General features: G+C 38.2%; 1 long non-coding RNA gene across 2 annotated transcripts in view; it reads left to right on the plus strand.

Moving 5' to 3' along the window:
- Positions 1 to 22869, plus strand: part of LOC126809947 (uncharacterized) — a 79588-nt gene that overhangs the window by 32455 nt on the left and 24264 nt on the right. The window contains exon 3 of one of the 2 annotated variants that reach the window (XR_007675010.2): positions 17001 to 17540. The exons of the other annotated variant lie outside the window; for it this stretch is intronic. This is a non-coding gene — a long non-coding RNA (uncharacterized LOC126809947). Of the gene's footprint in view, positions 1 to 17000; positions 17541 to 22869 lie in introns of those variants that run through there. 2 annotated transcript variants of the gene reach the window in all.

The following is a 22869-nucleotide window of genomic DNA, read 5'->3' on the forward strand; positions in this document are numbered from 1 at the left end:
TTCTGCACCGACGGGGCTAATGAATTCCAACTGTCAAGGGTTATTTAACGTGCACGCTAATGTGTACACAGAACCTCGGTTTTTGGGGTCTCAGACGAACGACTGGACACTGTTCCTTGCCAGACTCTCTATCATTCCCACTAACAAGGGGACACGACTCCGGAAAATTGTGTTGGGCGGCTTGTTCGGCCTACACCGGAAGCGAACCCGAGACCTCCTATGGTTAGCGAGTCAGTGTCTTAATCAGCCACCACTAATTAATTTGATTAAGATACGTGTATATCGATTAAGTCTGTACACGCGAATGCACTTTGTCTATTTATAGCAATTCTTTTTTTATTTCACCTTTTGGGAAATTTTGTTGACTTTTTATCCTAGAATTGAGAAAAGTGTTTGAATTTATATTTTCTGTCAGGTTTTGGTGGATATTTATGATTTGGGAATTCGATGAAGAGTTGACCGCTCTCTGGGCCAAATTCCCATATAAACCACATTTGGCGTATAGAATTTATAAATTATCAAGCAAAAGCAAACGATGAGAAACTACTAATGTTTTGTTCAAAAAAAAACCACCCTCAAATTATCTGCTCTCTTTAAATAAAAGATCTTAAAAACCTTCATGTATGTCAGCCATCCAACGTGAAAACATGAAACAAGCATCTACAAAACAAATTATAGTACTGATAATTCTTGAAGTAAAAAAAAACCCTAATGCTTATTTCATTATTTCAAATATCATCAAATAACTAGCTTTTTTTTAAAAGATCATATAAACCTCCACGTCCGTTTTATGTTTGATGTGGAGAACTATGATAAGCATGAAACATAAATTAAATCAAGATACCTTTTGATATAAATATGTTCTTTTAATGCGTGGCGATGATTTTTTTTCGGTAAATCTTGCGGAACTCTTTTTTTGCTGTTCGCTTTAATTTGAAAGTACTGTTTGACTTTTTTTTAAAAAAAAAATAGATTTATCAAAAACTGATATACATGAAAGATAACTGAAACTTTATTGTCCTGTCAGAAAGCACAGACATGTTTGAAATGTTTGCCATGCTTTCATTATTTTTTTTTTGATCGGTGAGATAAAGAGAAACTGATTGATGAAAACTAATTTAATTAGAATCAACCAGAAAATTAAGTAGCTTTTAACTATCATCAAGTTACGTTGGGTTTTGTAATAACGAAACTATTAATCCAAATAAAAAGAACGAGGGTGGGTGGGGTGGGGTGTGTTGATGTTGAGAGAGAAAGAGAAATGGGGTTTAACGTCCACTCGACACAAACTAGGTCATTTCGGGACTAACATATGGTTTTTAATTTTATTTCAATAATTCGCTTGCGCGTAGGGGTCTTTAGCAGTGGGAGGAAACCGGACTACCTGGAGAAAACCCACGAGATTGGACAGGCGACCCTACTCCTTGTCACGTACAACCGGGGATTCGAAACCACGCCAGTTGACTCAATGACAGGCTTTATGATACGTGCTAACCATTCGGCCATCCAAACCCCCGTGTTGATGTTGATGTGAGGTGGTGTGTTTTGGGAGAATCCAGTTCCAAATAGAGCGAACGAGAGTCGGATGGAGAGAGAGAGAGAGAGAGAAATGGGGTTTAACGTCCACTCGACACAAACTAGGTCATTTCGAGACTAACATATGGTTTAATTTTATTTACATAATTCGCTTGCGCGTAGGGCTCTTTAGCAGTGGGAGGAAACCGGAGGACTCGGAGAAAACCCACGAGGTTGGACAGGCGACCCAACTCCTTGCCACGTACAACCGGGGATTCGAAACCACGCCAGTCGACTCAATGACAGACTTTATGATACAGCGCGCGCACGCTAACCATTCAGCCATCCAACCCCCTGAGAGTCGGATGGTTATGGTCTTATTAGGTATGGCTTTTTTATATCATTCTTGTTGGTTTTTGGTAGTTTTTCTTCGTTCCCTTTTCTGAGTGGGTTTGTGTGTGGGTGGGGGGGATTATTTTTTTAGAGTTTTTCGGCTTGTTTTGCCTTTTTTGTTTTGTTAAGGGGAGGGATTTTTTTTTTTATTCCTTTTCTTCCTTGTTTTTTTTTTTTATTTCATTACGCATGGGTATTTCTTATTAGTATGTTATTTTGTTTTTTAGTTTCGGGTTTAATATTTTTAGAGGGGGCGGGGGATCTATCCAAATGCTATGGAAGTGAGTTTGCTTATTTCAGATCTTAAAAGGTGTTTGGGGAGCCACAGTGGCTAGGTGGTTAAGACGCTGGCTCGCTAGCCTGGAGGTCGGGTGTTCGATCCCTGCATTGGCCGAGAAAGTTCATCCTGATTTTCCGACGTGGTTTCCCCTTGTCAGTGGTGCAGAACGGAGGGCCTGACAAGGACAGCTGTCTAGTCCTTCGGATGAGACGAAAACCCGAGGTCCCATGTATACATTAGAATGCACGTAAAAGATCCCTTGGCAGTTGGAATTCGATATATTTCCCTCATAGCACACTGTATGGCGTATGCCCGTCTTCATTAGCCCAGTATAGGAGCAGAACAGTAAGACGTTAAACCCCATTTCATTTTATTTCATTTAAAAGGTGTTACTTATATATGGTACAACAAAAACTTAATTTACTGTAATGCAAACTAATAAAAATAATAATGAGCTCATTAAGAGTATTTTGTCTCAAAGAGATGCGATAAAAATATATTTTTCTTATCAATAATGTCAAAATTTTTAACTAGTTAGAAAAATAAAACCATAGATGTAACAGTTTAAATGTCATAAACGATTTATTTATTTATACCTTTTGGTCTCTGGTAGATGTAGGTTCCCATCTGTTTTATGGCGGGAAAGATAATCACAAGGGTATATCAGATTTAAGTCCAGGTTTTTATCAGATTATGTGCTATAAACACCTATAGTATATAGTCGCGGTTATCATATATAAAAACTATTAACTCCTACATTGATAGTAATGATTATTAGGTCGTGTTTCTACACTAAATATATGTATATACCACAGTGATTATCTCTCTCCCCCCCCCCCCATATAAAAGATGGAAACCTGGGTCTTCATTATCAATTTTCGGAAATGACGTCACCTATTAAAAACATATACCTTCTAGGTTTATTATACAGCACACTTTAATAGTTAATATCTACTCAAACGACTTACATGCAATTCTCACAGTATAAGGATTTTGTCAATTCCGGAAATGACGTAACTATTACTATCTTACGCTGTAAAGGTTTGGAATTTAGTAATGTTTAAAGATACATTATGGGAGATTATTAAAGAGATCTTTAAAGAGCTGGCAGTTCTAATTATACTAGTTACAAACTAGATACTGTAAAGAATGTAAAGAGAGAGAGAGAGAGAGAAATGGGGTTTAACGTCCACTCGACACAAACTAGGTCATTTCGGGACTAACATATGGTTCAATTTTATTTACATAAATCGCTTGCGCGTAGGGGTCTTTAGCAGTGGGAGGAAACCGGAGTACCCGGAGAAAACCCACGAGGTTGGACAGGCGACCCTATTCCTTGACACGTACAACCAGGGATTCGAAACCACGCCAGTCGACTCAATGACAGACTTTATGATACAGCGCGCGCACGCTAACCATTCAGCCATCCAACCCCCTGTAAAGAATGTAAAGGGAATTTGCTGAAAATATCAGTCAAATTGATCCATCAGAACCGAGAATTCAGCTATTGAATTTTGGGCCTAGCTTTGATCATCATTACTAAAGTCGGTACGATAAAATACATAGTCTCGATTATTCGGTACGATAAAATACATAGTCTCGATTATTTATTTCTTGATTTAATCATAAATGAGAGTTGAGCAGTAGATCGGATCCTAATCCATTAAATATCGCAGGCTTGAGAAGACATCGGGAGTTGGTTATGGTCTGGATGAGGATATTTAATGTCTAATTAATAATTTAGATAACATTTCAGGCCCAACGGACGACCTGCAATAGGCAGATTTAGCTCTTGCATAATGTATGTTTAATAACCAAAGGGCCCAGAGCTACCTAGTCCATCCCTCTCCGTAACAGTACATTGTTAAATCCGTTGTACCATTTTCTCCACATTATTATATAAATATTGTATACTGTCTATAAACAAACAGACACTTTGTCTACATACAGGAAGGAACCACGTCAATAGACTGCACGTGGACTATTGTATTTTTGGCGGGAAATCTATTGCCTCTATTATAAAAGGGTGTTGTCTCCATTTAGCAAAAAAATATCTCGACAACAACCCAAGAATAGAAAGCAAGTAATAACTCACAACTTGCCAAAATAAATCAGAAGCTTTTTATTTTATTTTTCGAGCCTGCGGAGTTATTTAGAGGGGAATATCTTATGATAAGAATAAACATACACATTGAAATATAAGTGTATTGAAGTAGGGTTTGGGTTATGTGTTGATATTGGAAGCGAATTATTTTTAACCTTTCAGTATAGCACCTTCTGTTGCGTTTCAGCTGGTATAACTCCTGTACACTGACGTCACTATAATGTTGAATTTTGAGCCGCGGTGGCTCAGTAAGTAAAAGGTCCAGCTCTGGATCCCGGTTGTGGTCGAGAAAGTTCTTCTGAATTTTTCGCTTTGTTCCCCTTTGTCAGTGGTGCAGGACACTCGTTCGGATGGGACGAAAAACAAAGGTCCCATGTACACATTGGCGTTCTGGTAGAAGAACCCTTGTCATTTGGAATTCGATATAAGTGTATGTCCTGGCAAATTTCCCCTCATTGCACACTGCATGACGTATGCCCGTCTTCATTATCCCAGTCGGAGCAGAACCGTAGGCCATTAAACTCATTTCATTTTATTTCATAAGATTGAATACCATGAAGATATATGTAGTTTTGGGTATTGTTCAAGAAAACAAACACATCCATTTTCCCGTTCTTTCTTATCCGGGCCGACGGGGGGGGGGGGGGGTCCTACTTTAACAATTTTTGTTGAACTGCTTCACTTAGCATATGTAGCACGGTTGTCGTGCAATAAGAGGAAAATACCCGATTTCAGAAATGCGAGGGTTGGTGTATTACTAAACCTAACATTTTTTGTTGTACAATTTCGTTATTAATTTAATGTCAGTAGTTATTTCGTTTCGTTTTGTTTTGCCAATTTCATTATTGTATAGTCCAACTAAAATTAAACTTAAAACGGAAAGACACTGTCACCATAATGCACTTGCGCCTTCAACTAAGGAAACGGAATCAATTATGCGCGACGAACCCCTTGTTTGGCTCCTCTCGCAAGTTTCCCAGGAAACAACTGTCTGCGATATCACCCTAGATGGAAGTAGACGTTAAGTTCCACTGAATGACTGGCTGGCTGACACCATTGTACTATTGAACTTAAGTTGATAACGTTATTTCGGTTCGTTTATTTTACACACTCCATAGTTGTACAAAATTTAACTTCTGTAAAAAATCTTATGACTCTCTACACGTGTTGGTATGTATGTGAATTAGATTATCGTGGTGTTCAATTGTAACTCGAGCTAAAATAGTAAGTAACTACAGGGTTTTAAATAATAAACTTTATCTTGACATGTTTAATAAACTAATACCAATTATTACCTTATGTTACATCTCATCAAAACAAAATAGATTCTAATATCATTCAAGTACCTACTAGTACTACAATAATGAGAAGTGGTGTGAGGTCTTTAAGAGGGGAGTTGGATGGCCGACTGGGTAAGGTCTGTCATTAAGTCAACTGGCGTGGTTTCGATTCAGCGCTGGTGGGTTTTCTACGAGTCCTCTGGTTTCCCCCCACTGCTAAAGACCGCTACGCGAATTATTGATATAAAATTGAACCATATGTTAGTCCCGAAATGTGTCGAGTGGACGTTAAACCCCATTTCTCGCTCTATATATAAATAAAATATTGTATAAAAACAAACCTACTATCGAATTCCAACTGTCATGTTTTCTTTTACGTCTACACCAATGCGGATCACAATTTTTCGTCCCATCCCAACGACTCTGCATGTCTTAAAGTAATAACTTCAATAACTAGGTCATTTCGGGACTAACATATGTTTCAATTTTATTTCAATAATTAGCATGCGCGTAGAGGTCATTAGCATATGAGAAAACCCACAAGGTTGGACAGGCGGCCCTATTCCTTGTCACGTACAACCGAAGAATCAAAACCACGCCAATTGCCTCAATGACAAACCTTATGATCCAACGCGCACGCGCTAACCATTCGGCCATTCACCCCCACCCCCACCCCCGCGAAGGTGATAACGTTTACAGGATAAAACAAAACTAATAAAACAAATACGATAAGAGTTCAGACATTGAACAACATACTTGATGAAAATATTTCAAAGGTGTATAATTTATTCTTTACTGGCTACCAGTTTGTGTTATCATGTCTAAAGTTTCCAAAATATCCGCCATATCGGTGCTCGACATCAAACAGAACTCATCTAGATAAACACTGAACCATGCAAAATATATACACAATCAATGAGATAGTGGACGATACATCAAAGCTATCTATATTGGATGTACACTTGAGTGGTTTTACATTAGTAAGAATAGCATGAAACTCATAGTTCTTCCTGATAACAGAATAGATTTTTACTGGTAAATAACTAGTATATTATACCTACAAATAGTTAGTTTACTCAGGGATATAAAATTCATACTTTCATATTCGATCACATTGTTATTATCTTTGAACATTGGATGGATAGTTTCAGGGTGCAGTTTCTTTAATATCATTAGTGATTCCTATGCAAAGGTGAGAAGGAGAGAAATAGGGTTTAACGTCCACCCCACACAAAGAAGGTCATTTCGCGGGTAACATATGGTTCAATTTTATTTTAATAATTTGGGGGAGGGAGGGGGGGCGAATGGTTAGTACGTGCGCGCTGTATCATAATTTCTGTCATTGAGTCAACTGGCGTGGACGTGACAAGGAGTAGGGTCGCCTGTTCAACCTCGCGGGTTTTCTCCGGGTCCTCCGGTTTTCCTCCCACTGCTAAAGACCCCTACGCGCTAGCGAATTATTGAAATAAAATTGAACTATATGTTAGTCTCAAAATGACCTAGTTTATGTCGTGAGGGCGTTAAACCCCATATCTCTCTCTCTTTCTCTCTCTCTCTCTCTCTCTCTCTCTCTCCTGGTATCTATAGACCATACCACGTGTAATAATATCTCCTGGTATCTATAGACTATAGACAATATACCACGTGTAATAATAGTTACTAAATCATTGTTTTATAACACAATACAATCTAACCTTTCAACCAACGGGTTAACAAATGTTTCCTAAGAACCTTGCATAGGGCGGACGAAAAAAGAAAATTGTTCATCACCTCCCCATCCCTTCTCTTCTGATAACGGGGCCATTTGTATTTCAATCGTACGTGTAGTTTCTGGGAATGGTGATAAGTAGACGCTAACTGATCCACTACAGGGGTATAATATTCCATTTGCCCAATAAATATTGAGGGAAAAGGCACAGTGTGAGAAAGAAAAGGTAAACGCCATAAAAAAAATGTTCTCTTTAACTCTTTGAAAAAAAGTTCTCCATCATTAGACTTTGACAACGAATATTATTTTCGTTTTGTAGGATATTATTTTCCTTATTTTGATAGCGGGGAGGGGGAGGGGCGGGCGGGGGAGTAGTGTCTAGTGTCAGCTATGAGAAAAGATATTGTCACCACTTTATAAACATAAAAACATTTCTCCGTCCTTCGACTATGACAACGGATATTATTTTCCATACATGTATTTGGATGGGGGGCGTGTGAAGAGGTGGGGGGATGAGGGTAGTGTCGGCTGTGAGGAAGTATATTGTCATCTTTTTATAAAATATAATAAAAATATTTCATCTATGAATGAGGAAGGATATTTTTCTACAATACTTGGTCTGAGGAAGCATATTTTCTGACTTAGTTGTGAGGTGAGGAAGAAAGGCGCGGGTCACAGGGATGTGAGGAAGAACAGGAAGTATATTGAGTAAAAAAGATACACTGTGGAATTATATATATCCCTGGATCCACAACGCTACCTTTCAGAAGCTCCAAAGACAGCTCCTTTGTAAGTATAAAGATTCTAGTCGTTCGGGATCGGTGGAAACCCGAAGCGTAACCATCTCGTACTCGAACTATACAAATCGTCTTCGATCAACTGATATTTCATCGAAGTTAATGAAAGTGTGAATACGGCTTTAAGATCTGTTAAGCGAAATATTTGTTTTCCTAAATGGTTTCGATTTGTGCACCCTTTAGACACAGGATAACTCGGTTTTCCGAATGTTTCCGTTTAAAACAAAGTGTATACGAATCAGTTTACCAAGATGATAGACATTTCGTGATTACATAGTAACGAATCCTCTTTTTCGTATGTTTTTTTTTTCATGCAAATTCTTTCAGGATTCTTTTTACCTAGTCCATTAAATTTTAAGAAGACATTATTGGCATTTCTGTCTGTTATTTACTGGTTTATTTTCTCGTTATCTCAAATGTCATGAAGAGATCGTGACAGGAGTAAGTGCGTACTTAAAATGCTAAAAGGGAACCATTTAATTAGTACGGAAGTGGGTTCGACAATGTTTGCTCCCGATCTCCACCAACCAAGTATACAGATGTACAACAGAGATTGTTACGAATTTGATCGCGGTTCCCTTTGTCAGTCAGTGGTGCAGGACGGAGGCTTGACAAGAACAGTGTCTAGTCGTTAGGATAGGACGAGAAATTGGTATGTATGTAAAGAACCCTTGGCATTTTGAATTCGCAATCAGAGTAGTCCGTAGCGCCGCTGTCCGAGCCAAATTTTCCTTAAGGCACACTGTATGGCGCGTACACGTTTCATTAGTACAGTCGGCGCAGATAAGTAGAACGTTAGATCCCATTTCATTTCATAATGACTACTTTGTGATGAGATATATTTCAATTAACATTTACTTTATTTTTATTTGTCTTTGTCACATACCAGCGCGGAAGCGAAACCAGTTCAATGTGTGAACCAGTTTGCAATATAGGTAGTGACGGATGCTGTACACGAGATAGGGTATGCTTTGCTCATTCTAGAATAGTTAAAGGGACATTATGGGAGATAAGATAAAGAGTTGACTGTTCTCGCTATAATAGTTGAAATGTGCAGAAGATTTCGGTCAAATTGCTTCACTCTGAACCTAGATATTAGCGATTCAATTTTAGGATAGCCTCGATCGTCATTACTACCGTTGTTAAGATAATAAACAAGTCTCAATTATCCATTTTTACGGTTATTTCATCCACCACAAAACGTATTTAAATCCATTAAATAGAGTTGATTATGGTCTTAGTATATTAATTAATGTTTAATTAATAATTTATATAACGTTTAAAGTAGCTAAGTCCGTAACTCAATATCATCCAAAATCTTCGACATTGAAAACACGAATTTTTTTGCAATTTAAATCAGCATTGGTGTTATGGTCTTACCTGGAAAAGATGTGCTTCTTATATCCAATATTTAAGACAAAATAAACATTTTACCATTGGTACACGAATCGTGTACCATAATGCGTTTCAGCGCCATTTGTAACAAGTTGCTCAAAGAATGAGGCTAGACATATTCCACAAGTCATGTCAAACGGTGATGCCATATTCTTATTTGGAGAGCATGCGCAATATATACTATCGGTGTTGAGACTTCTGGCGTATTTCGCCGAACATAACTGATGACTATTCACAGTAAAACGGAAACGATTGAATGTAAATAGTTTATATAAATTTATATTACATTATTATATGTGTTGCGACCCATTTTTGCCAATTTCTAGGCCCAAAATATTAGCGATTTAGCTCCTTTTAAGGTCTAAAGAAAGACCTGCAAGTGGCAGATTTAGTTGTTACATAAAGCCTGTTTAATACCTCTTCTCATAACACGGTTGTCGAGCAATAGGGCATTGACCTCACGACTAGAATGTCCCGAGATTGAATTCCGACGCGAACCATTTGCCCAACCGGGACTATACTATAAAACGTTAGACTTTTTAAGAGAGAAAAACTTAATTGTATATCTGATTAGGGGTTTGATATTTTACATATTTATCCATAAAGTCTGTGAAATTTGTTTTTATTTTATATTTACTGGGATATCTTTTTATTTATGTATATATTTTGTGATTATTGTTTATAGTTTGTCTCAAGTAAAATCACCATATGTTTAGCGCAATATAGCCCCGTTGTAGCTGACATTCTTTAAAACTCATTCATTCATTCGTTCATTCGTGAACTCCTTTCACGCCATGGTCTCATTTGTGAGCGTTGTTCGCAAAAAAATAAAAGGTTATCCCAAAATATTGCTAAAAGCTGATTTTATATTTCAATTTTCTTTTCAAATTACACCTACATTTTTGTCGTATACTTTTAAACTATACATTATATGGTGTGGACCACTATAATTTTATATTTTTGCTGTGTTCGGATTAGTAATTTTTATTTTTAGTTTAGCAGAAGCCATGTTATGGTTGTTGAGAGAGAGAGAAATGGGGTTTAACGTCCACTCGACACAAACTAGGTCATTTCGGGACTAACATATGGTTTAATTTTATTTCAATAATTCGCTTGCGCTTAGGGTTCTTTAGCAGTGGGAGGAAACCGGATGAAACCCACGAGGTTGGACAGGCAACCCTACTCCTTGCCACGTACAACCGGGGATTCGAAACCATGCCAGTCGACTCAATGACAGACTTTATGATACAGAGCGCGCACGCTAACCATTCAGCCATCCAACCCCCCTAAGGTTGTTGAGGTTACGACCTTCAGACAATGTGTTGATGTTATCACGTGTATGTAGATTGTCTGTACTCTATAGATCTATCAACATTTCAGATTAGGTGTAAGGGTTACACACCTAGTTCAAACAGTAGTTGCTTCGTGTAAACTATCCAAAATAGTGATCGCTCTTTCTGGAATGCCTGATGTCACTTATTCTTTGCCTTTGATACTTGTTTTCATTTCAAAATTCCACAAAGCTAATACTTTTTATATGCTGATGATTTCAAGCAATTGGTTTTTAACAATTAGGTTGACATGTGACCCCTAGGCAGGTATGCTTATCGTTTCAAGATTTTCCGACAGGCATTTTCATTTACCTTAATAATCCAGTACAGTGAAATCTCTCACAGCGACTACCTCAATATAACGAACCAGTCACGTGTACAACCCTATTTCAAACAACCATTCTGATATAAATTTAAAAACGAATAATCTTTTTTAAAATAAATTTTTTATACTCGATTATCCTTGAGAGAGAGAGAGAGAGAGAGAGAGAGAGAAATGGGGTTTAACGTCCACTCGACACAAACTAGGTCATTTCGGGACTAACATATGGTTTTAAATTTTATTTCAATAATTCGCTTGCGCATAGGGGTCTTTAGCAGTGGGAGGAAACCGGAGGACCCGGAGAAAACCCACGAGGTTGGACAGGCGACCATACTTCTTGTCACGTACAACCGGGGATTCGAAACCACCCCAGTCGACTCAATGACAGACTTTATGATACAGCGCGCGCACGCTAACCATTCAGCCATCCAACCCCCCCGGTTATCCTTGAACAGGAATAGGAGAATTGTATTCACGAGTTCTCATCATACAGTTCCACTATCAATAGCGACGAATTATCCTCACAGGAGTAATACTACGACTCATATCACTGACATAGAGAGAAAGGGTGGATCATTAGCAGTGGGAGAAAACGGAGGACCCGGAGGAAACCCACAGGGTTAGACAGGCGACCCTACTGGTTGTCACATACAAGCGATGAATCGGGGAATCAATGACAGAACTTTGATCTACACCAATCTTAATTTGACATAGAAAATGCCGTTCCGTCCTGCACGAGTATGTTGACGTTTCAAAGAAAGTGCAAACCAAATCTTGCTAAAGTAGAAATGAGGTTCAACGTCGACTCGACACAGACTAGGTCATTTCAGGACTAATATATAGATTCATTTTATTTCAATAATTCGATTGCGCATAGGACTCTCTTAGCAGTGGGAGGAAACCGGCGGACCCTGAGAAAACCCACGAAGTTGGACTTGCTAAAAAAAAGGTTTTGACTTGTTGTATCTGTTCCCATCTGTTCTTTAATACCGTTTATCTGAGATTTTCATACACGGAAGTTCTTCCCGATCATATGTTTGGGTGTGAACCCACTAAAAACTTATAACATCTCTCAGAACGGATACTGGATTATCTTCTACGCATGTATGGGATGGCTATAGTTTGAATCAGATATACGCAGAATGGCACAAGACAGACAGGAATGTGTTTGTTTTATCTTTGAAAATATTAGATAATGTATGAAATATTACAGCATGGTATACATAAATAAATAAATAAACTGCTTACGTCAAGATTCATTAATAATGGCATTGTAACTACATTATTCCCAGATGGTAATCTCCCGGAAACACGTGACCCAAAGACCTATATTACAGCTGCGCGAACCAGAGCCTCGCACCAGATGCTGTCGGTTTATTTGGATATGTGTTTTACGACATCAAAAAACATTTTAAAAAAGTTTTTTTTTACATTTAAACATCTGTTAGTTGTAAGACATACACGTGCCGCTTGTCTTGTAATTTTTACTACTGAAAAAACACATTAACAACAAATGAAACACTTCCGTTACATTTCACGCATTTTTATTCACATTCTTTATATGGTTGATTAAAAGGGGCATTAGGTAAGATTAGATAAAGAGCTGACAGTTCTCACTATAATAGTTGAAACATAGATAATGACAAAAAAAAATATGTTACAAATTTCAGTCATATTGCTTCACTCTGAGCCGAAGAATCGGCGATATAATTATATTCTGGCCTCTATTGTCATTTATACCATAACAGAACACAATTTTATGAGAAACAATCACTGGTTTTAATCTAAAAGCACGACGTTTCGACAAGTATCCTCTTATCGTTATCAAGCACAATGACATTTATACCGTTGTTACAATAATAAACAAAGTTTCGATTATCCACTTTTACGTTAACTCATCCATCAGAAAACGTATTCAAATCCAGTAAATATCACAGGCTAACGATGACGGTGTTTGTCCGTCTTAAACATACATTATGCAAGAGTTAAATATGCCTATTGAAGGTATTTCTTTAGGTATTGAATGTTATCTAAATTATTAATTATACATTAACTAACTTACTAAGACCAAACTCAACTCTAATAGATTTGAATACGTTTTGCGGTGGATGAAATAACCGTAAAAATGGATAATCGACACTTTGTTTAATATCGTAACAACTATAGTTATTAAATTAGTATCGCTCATATCTGGGTTCAGAGTGAGCCTATTTGACTGAAATATTTTTGAATAAACTCCTTTTCATTATCTATCTTTTTAACTATTATAGCGAGAACTGCTAGCTCTTTATCTAATCCTATTGCCCCTTTAATACGCGCGATCGGTGCAGAAAACTAAGACGGCAACACCCATTTCATTTCATTTCTAAAAAAAAGATTAAACAACTCCGTTCCGCGAGAAATAGATGACACTACTTAACGCTAAATAGGGCAGCAGATATTTTGAGAGTTAGATTTCAGAAATTGAACCAACTTGTTGTATAAGAAATGTAATTTATTGATAAACCATAGCGGCACTATCATTAATTTAATGGTTATCGTCGAGCAAATATCTATGAAGGGGCTTTTTTTCTTATCGCATAGTTTCTCATTTGGGAATAGGATGTCCAGATTACGATGTGGAAATAGATTTAACCTAGTTCAGTTATCGTGATCAGAATTGACCAAAATGGGGGGTTGGATGGCTGAATGGTTAGCGTGCGCGCGCTGTATCATAAAGTCTGTCATTGAGTCGACTGGCGTGGTTTCGAATCCCCGGTTGTACGTGACAAGGAGTAGGGTCGCCTGTCCAACCTCGTGGGTTTTCTCCGGGTCCTCCGGTTTCCTCCCACTGCTAAAGACCCCTATGCGCAAGCGAATTATTGAAATAAAATTAAACCATATGTTAGTCCCGAAATGACCTAGTTTGTGTCGAGTGGACGTTAAACCCAATTTCTCTCTCTCTCTCTCTCTCTCTCTATTGACCAAAATATATAAAAAGAGCTGAAACCAATTCTTGACTTATTCTACTGCCATTAATCAACGAGCCTCGGTGGATCAGTGAGACGCTGACTGCTTAACCTGTTGTCCCTGGTTCAGTGAGGCGCTGGTCCCCTAACCAGCTGATACCTGGATCAGTGAGGTTCTGGCTCCCTAAACAGCTGTCCCTGGATCAGTGGGACTATTGGTCCCTAATCATGTGCCCCTGGATGATCGATCCCGCTGTTGGCCAGAACAGTTCCTCTGGTTTTTCAGCGTGGTTGAAATTGTTGGTGATGCAGGACGAAATGGAATGGGCCTTAACGTCCTAATGTTCTGCTCCGGCTGGGCTAATGAAGACGGGCATACTGCACTATACAGTGTGCTACGTGGGAAATTTTGACCGGGCAGCGGCGCTACAGAATACTCTTATATCGAATTCCAACTGTCAAGGTATCTTTTACGTGCACGTCAATGTGTTCACGGGACATCGTTTTTTCGTTCCATCCAAACGACTAAATAGATGTCCTTGTCAGGCCCTCCATCCTACACCATGTATAGTAATTCGGATGGTACCAAAAACGACGGTTGGAGAATAAGTGGAAACGCCCCTTTCTGGGCAAACTTACCCTCATAGCACACTGCATGGCGTATTCTGATCTTTATAAACAGAAAAGTAGGAGGTTCACCCCGATTTCATTGCCGCCATGCAATATTCATATTAAGAAACTGTTTAATTTATTCACGCTTGAACAAAAGGTAAAATTAAATTAACGGTGCTGAATGTACAGGGTTTAATTTTACTAAAAATGAGTGAACGCAACCCTGGGAATGCAATAATACTTCCCATAAGTGGAACTTATTCTAAATCTATTAAGCATGCTTTGCATTTTGCACAACACTCGTCAATACTCTGTTGTTTACAGAGAGGGCCTAAGTAAGCAATAGGACTCAGTGACGTGGTTTTACATCCCCTTGGTTTCAATGTGGTTTTCAACGATGTTATCCTAATAGTAATGCTCAAGCCAATACCGTGGCTTATATATGCTAGAAATCAACACAGCCCACACACACACAATATCTCGGTACTGGGAGGAGAGATCCCTCCCTGTCCCTTCTAGGAATAAAAATATTGGGTTTTGGTGTCCTCTCGGGAATTTTTTCCCCTAGGAAAATCAATAGTCACCACATCCCAGTGTTTAGGGGGTGGCTGAAAAGAGAAGTGTTAATCAAAGGTTGTGTCAAAATCATCTTCTTTTTTAAACAAAATCACCTTGAAAAATAAATTTAAATTTTCCAGATAACTTCTGAATCGACAGATCCGTACACCCTACTTTCAAACCAGATCTTATTATTTTATCTATAAATTACGTAATAAACCATAGCTATCATTAGCATTTAATTTAAGCATACGCCTCTATTATCTTATTATAAAGAATCTTTGAAAATTTATTTTGAAGTTTTTAGATAACCTCCTTCCTGCAAGACCCAGAACCAGTTTCTTCCCATCCTTGTCAAAATATCGTTTTCACGTCTGGCTTTAATGATGTTTGCAATACGGCACGTGCTTCGTGTAAAAGGCTCGTGTCCTAATTTGACCTGTAACCTCGGCACAGAGCGCCCTCGGGTGATAAGATCCGGTGTGGCAGACAGATGGTAGCACGTGATGTTGTTCCAGCGATAAGATTAGGTATCACAGGTTCCAACTGAGACGACATTCCTGACATTATAAAATGATGAATTCCTCTTTTAACCGAACTTTAATACCGGCATTTCAGTATGTGGGGATCTTTGTTCAAAATAACAAATTCCCGTTCTTAAACATCACTCATGTATCAGAATTGCTAGTGTTACAAATGTGATAAAGAATCTTCGGTATCTGAAATCTATGGCGGTATATTAGATTCAAAATTCTAACATGCTATCGTCTAATTTCTTACTTCTACTCATGTAATTTCTAACTTCTATTCATGTAATTTCTAAATTAAGACAATGTATAATCCAACTTCTTTTTTTTGTTCAGTGTAAATTTTAATTCTGTTTCATCTTATTTTTATAATTAAGACGAAAAATGTCTACTTTACATGTTAAGCATGAAAGTCAAACAAATTTAGAATTTTGATACTTCTTCTTAGCAACCATCATTATGACGTTTGGTGTCGCCACCGTGTGATCGGGACCATTATGTTGATACCAACGAATCGCTCTTCGTCAGGTTGAATGGTTTGGCGGAGTGTTGAAATTGAAAACAACATCGAACGTGACATGGTTTGCAAATTGAAATACTATTTCAAATATAAGCTAAACCGTAAATGTTGTTTAGCTTGTATTTGAAATAGTATTTGCCAACAATATCACGTTCGATGTTGTTTTCAATGTCAGCATCGAGAGCGACAACAAAGAGAAATAAGATCAAACAGAATTAAAATTTACACTGAACAAAAAAAGAAGTTGGATTATACATTGTCTTTTTGTCTTAATTTAGAAATTACATGAATAGAAGTTAGAAATTACATGAATAGAAGTTAGAAATTAGACGATAGCATGTTAGAATTTTGAGTCTAATATACTGCCATAGAAATCCAAGTCCAAATCATTGCTCCAGTTTAGTGACGGGTAATGAGAGATAAATGGGAGGGGAACTACCGCTAACTTAACAAAGGCTATATCCTTTTTGGACTGATATCTAGGGCTTGGGAAGGCAAGGCGCTACAAACCTTGGGATAGGCAACCAAAAGTGACAGCAGGGTTTTGGGTTTGGGGTTTTTGTCTTTGAAAATCATCTTTAATTTGTATGAATGTCAGTTGATTAACGCTCTTTAGATAGTTTTGGCCTTTCTCTTTAAAAGACAATTTGATGCACAATAACGTACTAATCGACGGTGACGATTTCCATTTCTTTGATTTTGATTTTCAGTTGAATACCATCTCGAAACCGACTGGACCTCCATCTTTCAGCAACAGAAACATAGCTCCCACATCTTTCAGCAACAGAAACTTTGATACTCCACAAACCAGCTTTAAGCGACATAATCTTTGGTACTCGACATTCCAGCTTTAAACGACAGAAACTTTGAAATTCTTTAAAACAGAATCAGCGACAATCCAGCTTTAAAACAGTGGAAGATCAACAGCCTAGATTTAAAACGAGTGAAACGTTGACACAGTAGCTTTAAATGCCCGACACTCTTAAGACTCCAGATTTCAAACAAATGACAATTTTATAATCAGTCCTCCAGAAAAGCATGGGAATTATGTGTACATTTATGACGTGCACGTAAAAGATCCCTTGACAGTTGGAATTCGATATAAGAGTAGGCCGTAGCGCCGCTGCCCGGGCAAAATTTCCCTCATAGCACACTGTATGGCGTATGCCCGTCTTCATTAGCCCAGTTTAGGAGCAGAACAGTAGCATTTTAAACCCCATTTCATTTCATTTCATTTCTTTTATACCTTAAGACCAGAAAAAAACAATCTTAATACATCTCATTAATAATTATCTTTTCTGTATCTGCATGGTTAAAAGAATTGTTTTAATTGTAAAGTTTTAGAAATGGTCAGTATTTCATCGATAAATTGATTGAAAAAAGAAAAAAATTAGACGAGTTAATTGAAAATTAAATTTAAAAACAAAGATATATTACAAATTACCGGGTGACTGGCCCAATAAAGTAATGAAATGAAATGGGGGATGACTTCTCGGAGTTTCTGATATATGAGAGAATTATTCGCCTAACAGCGATGCTACGTACAACATAAAGCTCCCGAATTTCGCTTTCCAATTGTCAGAGGATCGTTATCATGCTTCCAAAGGTAGACGCCTTTCCGTACCAGGCCTTCTGTGTCCTGCATCACTGACATTGGGAAACCAGGCTGGAAAATCACGGATAACTTTGATACGGAACCGACGGAATTCACATTGTTCCAGAGATAATAATAACATTGGTCGTGCACAAGATAAGCTATTCTTATTCTTAGTCATACCCTTGCTATCAAGTATCGTAAGATTTGATGGGTTGGGATTTTTTTTCGTTTTGAGAGTTTGAAAGGGCCAGTTAAAGATGCATTATGTAAGAGCTAAATTTGCCTAATGTAGATCTTTCGCTTGGCCTTAAATATTATATAAACCATTCATTAGACATTTATTCGCGTCTCATAATCAACTCGTAACAACGGTAGCAATGACAACCGAGACTACACTCGTTATCTAAATCTTACATAATGCATCATCAGTTAATAATTCAGTTTTATATTTCTTCTCAAATATAAAAGATAACATATCAAACAATTATTCGATACATTTTATTTTGCTTCAGCAACATTAAGTAAAATAGGTTGAAATAATGCCTACCCGTGTGGGCAGCCAAGAGTGTCTTTGCCTCCGCAAGCTGAAACCCCTCGATAATAAACAGAAATATTTTTCTCGGGATATTCAGGCTGTGAATAAATGTGGATATACATTTGTGGCTATAACCATTTTCAGAATGATAATCTGACTGAAATGAGAATTTATCAAAATGAGGAAATATGACTAAGAAAGGTGCATTGATATCAGGAAATATGTTCTTATCTTAATACCCTGCTTCTTGAAGAACTATATAGATAGTCATCAGACTCCCATAGAGAGTACTCCGTAGTTGGATTTCGTTTCGTGCGATGATTCAGAAAAAAGCCCGTCTGAAGTGTATTTGAGTGATCATTGGTAAAAGATCACTTACCTAATAATCAATTGATGATACTTATGATCCAAGTTGATCTGGAAACAGGTGTGATACTATGAAGTGTATTGGTGCATAGTAAACTAGTTAATAATAATGCTAATATTTAACGAAGCTTACGTGTCTGTAACTGAAAGCCGGTCCTCTCTCGTTTTTCGTTATATTTTATTTTTCATTCCTAATTTTATACCTATCCAGACTTAAGAAGAAAATCAGATGTATAAAAAGAAAGAAACGAAAAAAGATCTAACAACTCAGGGGGGTGGGGTGGTCTACAGTACCGCACTTCTACCTCTAGCTGGCCGCTCGATCACCTCTGGCTTGCAGTTGTGGTTTTGTGAAGACTTAAATTTATTTTCATTTAAATGCTTAAAAAATACAGATTTTTAAAGAATTGCTAGTTTGTTTCATTTTTGTTTGTTGTTTGTTTTTTTCATTTCAATGATTCGATTGCAGGTAGCATATAAGGTATATGGTGTAGATTACCGGTCGTACAGGTAGTTATTAGCAAAGTTAACACGTTAAAAACAGGTGTATATTTCACCATGTATCAATCACAGGAACACACCTTAGATTGTTGGCTACAAGGATGCCCCACTGAGCCTCTATCATTTACACTGACTATCAAAGGTATACTATTTTAGTTTACTTGGTTGCTGGGTATATCTTTCACTTCTATCTCAATTTACTGTTATCTTTACCATGATTTAGGTGATACATCAGCGGGTTTTAGTATTAGAATTACTTTGATGGAGAGTGCTTGAGTGTTCGTCTAAGTTACTTTGATTTTCTGCGTAGGTTGAGAGTTTAAGTGACTAATAAGACAGATTCTTGAAAAAATACGTTTTCAGTTTTAACAGAGTTCCATTTAATAAAGTTTGATGTAAAGTTCCACGCAGCGTAGGTTGAGAGTTGAGGGGAATAAAAAGATAGCTTCTTTAAAAAAAAATAAGACACGTTTTAAGTTTTTGCAGTGTGTTTCATTTGATAAAATTTAATTTTAAACTAGACGCTGCTGTATGAAGGCATCGGGGTTTTTTGTGGGTGGTTCAGTGAGTATATAGTTGATTCACCAACCTGGAGTGTTCCAATCTAGTTTCCCCATGTCAGTGATGGTGCAGAATTTTAATAAAAACGATTAGTCCTTAGGATAGAACGAAAGAACCGAGGTCCACCTGTTGTACTTGTTGGCGTATAGGTAAAAGTACATTTGACAGTTGGCATTCGATGAAGAGTGGGAGCAAACGCCGCTGTCCGGGCAAAATGTCCCTTATAGCAAATTGTATAGCGTATGCCCACTCTAGTCAACTTGGTAAGACGTTATAACCCCATTTCATTTCGTTGTCGTGTCTGAACTCAGTTTGTTGGTCGCTTTGTGACGTGTTCATACTTTCATACGTATTTCACATTGCCCAGCATTGATTTACAGCAGTAAATGATTGGTTGTTTAAAAGTTTACTAACCAATCGTAATTTGGCACAGAAAATCCAACAAAGCTTGTTTTGACGTTTGTTTCATAGAAACGGAAATCCAAGACTTGCGGAAGAAGAGTCCAAACGTTTCTACTTGCTAGATTGTAGAACGAAAGATATGTAAGAAAATGGGAATCAGAGGAACCGTGGGTTGTTATACAGATGCCTGGCGTATGACTCAACCCGTTCTCACGATATATGTAGGTTTTTTTATACTTCTTGCTAATATTACCATCAGTATCTATACACACAGTCAGTATTTGTTAAAATAACACAACATACACACAAAAACATCTACTCGTGTAGGATATCAGAGAGAGAGAGAGAGAGATGGGGTTTAACGTCGACACAAACTATGTTATTTCGGTAATAACATATGGTTCAATTTTACTTCAATAATTCGCTAAAGCGTAGGGGTCTTTAGCAGTGGGAGGAAACCGGAAGACCCGGAGAAAACCCACGAGGTTGGACAGGCGACCCCACTCCTTGTCACCTACAATCAGGGAATCGAAACCACGCCAGTTGACCCAATGACAGACCATATGATACAGCGCGCATGTGCTAACCATTTGGCCATACAACACCCCGTGAAGGATATCAACACGAACGTGGTGCTTCCACTGATTTTCTTTGATGTCGTGTACGGGTTAATGTATGATGAATCTACTATAAACCACCGGAGAAAACCCACGAGGTTGGGCAGGTGACCCTTCTCCTTGGCACGTACAGGCTTGTGATCGAAACCACGACACTTGACTCAGTGACAGAGCTGACGTTCTAAAGCACACGCGTTAGATTCAAGGTTTGCCGCGAAACCGGTAATCTGGATTTCTGAATGATGAAGTCAAATTATAATTCATTATTTTAGAACCGGATCCTTGTCTTAGATCACTGGAAATGGCATTTCCGAGGGGAGATCAACCGGACCTCTCGTTGTGCGCTTCGCATCATCGACGCTCGCTGCTTGCAGTTTCGTTGCTCGTGCCCCCCTCCCTTCCCATCCATGGTCTCTGGATTCGCCATTGAATGTTGTATTTTGTATATCACACTGCTATCCTCTCCGTGACAGAAATCTTGACCAATATTATGCTCTATCGTCCAGGTTATGGGATGTTCACAGTCTCCTTCCCGCTTGTGTTTAAAATCTAAAGTAAATAGTCAGCCTCCTGTAGTAAATGTCTTGGCATCCCCAGACCCAGCCCATATCATAGACCCTAAAACGAAAATACGAGTATGCAATACAGACGTCTTCGATGTGTATATAGCACCTTACGCACCATTTCATTTCCTTACAGGGTGACGTCGCCGACACGAAATATTAAAATATTTGACATAATTATTTACTGGATAATGGACGCCACACATGCTTTATCTTCCGGTCTTATAACTCATCACCTTCTCTTACACGTACATTCTTATAACTTCCAAAATACACACCATTAGAACATTTATAATCCATCGTTAAATTGGTATTGACGGAATTTACGACGGGAATGTGTTAATAGGGCAGTTAAGTAATACCCATTAAAGAATTCCAAAACAGGGGGCGATATATAACAAATAAACATCCCTGGTTGTCTTGGTGACGCGTGTCGACGCCACGTGCACTGCGAGAATATGATATTCTCACGAGATAACTATGAGATAATGGCGGGGACATGCAGTTTTATTTAATTTGATATCCTGTAAAACTCTGTCTAAATACATGGGTTTTAAGATAAGCAACAGACAGAAAAAAGAAAATATCTTAAGCGTCAAATGATAAACTTACACAGGGGTTCTTTAAATGTCAAGGTCGTATTTTCTGTAATTGATATTTTAAAGTAAATCTTCAAGAGAAAATTGTGGTAGAGAAGGAATTCTCTAGAGGTCACTTATAATGTCTGTGAATTGAAATTGGTTTTAATGTCTTACGTGAAGCCGTCGTGGCTCAGTGGGTAACACGGCGGCTCGCTAACATCGAGGTCCCATGTTCGATCCCTGCGGTTGCCGAGAAAGTTCATGGGGATTTTCCGGCTTGATTCCACCTTGTCAGTGGCGCAGGGCAGAGGGCCTGGCAAGGGACAGCGTATAGTCGTTCGGATGAGACGAAACACTGAGGTCACATGTACTCATTGGGGTTCACGTAAAAGATCCCTTGCCAGTTAGAATTCGAGTAGACCGTAGTCGCACACTGTATGGCGTATGCCCGTCTTCATTTGCCCAGTCGGAGCAGAACAGTAGGACGTTAAACACCAGGAAACGATTGAAATCAAAGACATTTTGCCCGTACAGCTTCTTTTCGTCGTACTCTTTTTTCGGGGGGTCAAAACCTTAGAAAAAAATATATATACATTTAACGTTAAACCAAACATTTCATGAATAAAATAGACAGGAAATGTGTTGTTTTCTTGTAAATGACGACGGGGCCACGGTAGCTCAGTGCGTAGGAGGCGTGGAACAGCCTTTAGTCGATCGGGTGGCGTGCACGTAAAATAACCATCGCCATTTGGATTTCGCTGAAGCGTAGGCGTAAAGGAAAGACTCCGCGCAAAGTTGTCCATATACCACTCTGCATGGCGTAAGCCCGTCCTCATTACCCCAGTTGGTGCAGAAC

The sequence above is a fragment of the Patella vulgata genome, chromosome 2, assembly GCF_932274485.2.
Source record: "Patella vulgata chromosome 2, xgPatVulg1.2, whole genome shotgun sequence".
Lineage (NCBI taxonomy): Eukaryota > Metazoa > Mollusca > Gastropoda > Patellidae > Patella > Patella vulgata.